This window comes from Mus pahari, chromosome 4 (genome assembly GCF_900095145.1).
Source record: "Mus pahari chromosome 4, PAHARI_EIJ_v1.1, whole genome shotgun sequence".
NCBI classification, from domain to species: domain Eukaryota; kingdom Metazoa; phylum Chordata; class Mammalia; order Rodentia; family Muridae; genus Mus; species Mus pahari.
This window is the reverse complement of record NC_034593.1, coordinates 17,828,636-17,832,273: the sequence shown is the minus strand read 5'-3', so window position 1 is coordinate 17,832,273 and position 3,638 is coordinate 17,828,636. Positions and strand designations below refer to the sequence as shown.

General features: G+C 41.5%; 1 non-coding gene across 1 annotated transcript; it reads right to left on the bottom strand.

Annotated features, from left to right (window-relative positions):
- Positions 1–279: 279 nt before the first annotated feature.
- LOC115063988 lies at positions 280–382 on the bottom strand. Its single transcript, XR_003843828.1, has one exon. It is a non-coding gene; the product is annotated as a U6 spliceosomal RNA (small nuclear RNA).
- Positions 383–3,638: the final 3,256 nt, after the last annotated feature.

Genomic DNA, 3,638 nt, shown 5'->3' with positions numbered 1-3,638 from the left:
CCTGGTAGATTTTACCTTTGATGTCTATGAACTACCCCTCTTTGTCTTTTCTGATAACTTTGGGTGGGAAGTCGAGTTTATTCAATATTAGATTGGCTACTCCAGCTTGTTTCTTCGCACCATTTGCTTGGAAAATTGTTTTCCAGCCTTTCACTCTGAGGTAGTGTCTGTTTTTTTTCCTGAGGTTGGTTTCCTGTAAGCAGCAAAAAAATTGAGTCCTGTTTATGTAGCCAGTCTGTTAGTCTACGTCTTTTTATTGGGGAATTGAGTCCATTGATTAAAAATATGGAATGCTTCATGAATTTGCATGTCATCCTTGAGCAGGTGCCATGCTCATCTTCTCTGTATGGTTCCAATTTTAGTATATGTGCTGAAGAAGCAAGCAGGGCACACACCTTTATTCCCAGCGCTTGGGAGGCAGAGGCCGGTGGATTTCTGAGTTCCAGACCTGTCTGGTCTACAGATTGAGTTCCAGGACAGCCAGGGCTACACAGAAATAACCTGACTCAAAAAAAACAAACAAACAAACAAACAAAGAAACAAAAAGATCCTCTGCAATAACAAACAGCAATTCAATTCATTTGTTTAAAATTTCTGAGTGATGTAAAATCCTTCATAGGATTTGGACTCTGAACTGCTGATGTTCTCACATCCTTAATGGCATCCAGTTTCTAACATCCTCAACTCTTTAGAAGAAAGCACAAGTATGATTTAAAAAAAATAACTCACAGAGATCTGATAAGTAATTTACAATACTGAATCTTCTCAGGAGTTGTTATTCTGTCTCCACTCTTCTCTGATATAATGGAGAACTTCTGCTAATTGTCAGTGGTACCCTCACTCTGTCCATGACTGCACTATCACATGTACCCTTTCTGTTCATCTGTACTATCTCTGTTACACATGGTAAACCCCTCAAGACATGTATTATCTGATGATGCCTCTGATACAGTTTTCATTTTGTCTTACAAGTACTACAAGCTTTGTTGGCATGTTCTCTTTATGGTGGTATGTCATTAGGGTTTGGAGAGATGGCTCAGTAGATAAAGAGCCTGCTCTATAAATGTAATCACATGAAATGGGATCCCCAGCACCTATGAAAGCTGGATACAGTAGTACCTGTCTCTAAGTCTGTCTCCAGGGCTGACTTTACTCTATAATTCTATACCTATAGCTTTTCTCTGTCATTCCGTTGAGGAGAATATGCCAGTCCTTGAATCCCCAACACCTTCAGGTCACAACTGTGGCTAAGGCTTCAGCCTTCAGAGCTTCATGCAGGCCTCTCCTTGGTGGGCCTCAGCAGCTCTCTGGAACCATAGTATCTTACATGCCTACAAAACCATTACAATGTCCCGCTGCCAGCTCAGCATGACTGACTACAGAGGCATTCCCCTTTGTGTCCTGAACCTGAGGAAACACTTTCCTAGGTATTTCATTTTGAGCAGAGAACCTCTTCAGGTGCATTCTTAGTTTACACTCTAAAGTGAACTGGCATTTTCACAAAAAATATGGCTCCAAGTGTGGTGGCTAGTTTCCAGGGTTCCTGTCATATTACATGAGTGCAGAATAAAATGTTCCTCTTTGATATTGTTCACAATACCAAACACAATCACAGAGGTTTTGATTGCACTCTCCTTTTCTGAAACTTTACATCATAATTTCCCTCACCCAGCTCCACCTGTTTCATCTGCCTACACTGCTCTTGGCTCTTCCAGAGGACCCGGAAGGGAATAGCAAGCAGTAACCTGACCCAGCTGAGTGCTATCCTTCTTGAAACTTTCTTTACAGGTTAGCTGATTGCTTTTAACTTAGCTCAAGTTCCCAAGATGGCAGAATGTAGACAGATTATTGTCTAAAACTGCATGGGAATGATGCCCATCCCAGAACCTTAGAGAGTCCTATTTCCTTCTGAAACTCCATGAGCCCAGCCTCATTGTCTCACTTTCTCTCTTCTTCTAAATCTCCACCATGATTGTCCAGTGAGCTATTCGTGCACTCTTCACGAGAGTTTTAATCCAAACTTCCAAACTCTCCCACATGTCACAAACCAATTCCAAAGGCCTATGAACAGCATGCTTACATCACAGCAATGGACCAACATCTCTGTAAAATATTTTATATTATTTTCACATCTCATCTCTAGGACAAAAATACCTGACAAAATTAACACAGAGAAGGAAAGTTTTATTTTTGGCTCGCAGTGTGAGGGTGGAGTCCATCACGGTGGGGAAACCAAGGCAGCGGGAGTGTGAGGCAACATTGTGTCTGCAGCCCAGAAACAGGGAGAGTGGAACACTGCAATTTAGATTGCTTTTTCCCTTTTTTCTCATCCTGAGTCCTTGCCCCATGGGGTGATGATGCCTAATTTTACAGCGGTTCTTCTCAAGCATGTTAATCTAACCTAGAAACTCTCTCAGAGATACACCCTAGAAGCTAGTCTCCTTTAAGATTATAGGTACTCTCAAGATGACAATCAGTAGTAAACATCACACATAAGATTTCTCTCATCTTTCTTGAAGCGTGAAGGATATTTTAGTCATTTTCCTGTTTTCCTTTGCCACAACCTACACTGGTCTGGACTCTTTGATGTGCAATTGCTTCTGCAACCACTTATAAGGAAGTATTATCCTTTTAGAGACACTGTTACCATTTCCAATTGTGTGTCACACCTCAGTTTTAACAGTAATTATAACATCATATAATCATTTACCACATACTCAAATCTTGCTGTGGCTTATTCATTTTCCATGTTCTAAAACCATTGATGACCATAAGTTTGACTTTAGGCAACACTGCTGATTTCCCCTATTAAACCCATGAGCATTTCCTACACTATTAGTGACTGCATTTTTCAAAGTCATTACCTATATTAGCTTTTGTGGTTGTCTTCTACTTCATATTCAATTCACACCTCATTTACATAATCTGGAAATGTGTCCCCACTCTTGCCAAATTCTGGAATCTGAAGTAATGACTCAGTATGGTATTTTGGCATTCAAGAGTCACAGAACTTACAGATAGTCCCTATATAATAAAGAAATTTATTGATGACTTACAGTCTGCAGTCCAATTCCCAACAATGGTTCAGTAGTAGCTGTGGATGGAAGTCCAAGGATCTAGCAGTTGCTTAATCCCACACAGCAAGCAGGCGAAAGAGTGAGAGCCAGACTCCCTTCTTCCAATGTCCTTATATGGTCTCCAGCAGAAGGTATAGCCCAGATTAAAGGTGTGTGCCACCAAACCTTTAATCCCAGATGACCTTGAACTTGGAGATCTCCCTGTCTTTTTTTTTAAATGTTTTTATTTGATATTTTCTTTATTTGCATTTCATATGCTATCCCGAAAGTTCCCTATACCCCCCTGCCCCTGCTCCCCTACCCACCCACTGCCACTACTTGGCCCAGGCATTCCACTCTATGGGCCATATAAAGTGTGAAAGACCAAGGGGCTTCTTTTCCCAGTTATAGCCGATTAGGCCATCTTCTGCTACATATGCAGCTAGAGACACAAGCTCAGGGGGTACTGGTTAGTTCATATTGTTGGTCCACCTACAGGGTTGCAGCCCCCTTCAGCTCCTTGGGTACTTTCTCTAGCTCCTCCATTGGGGACCCTGTGTTCCATCCAATAGCAGGCTGTGG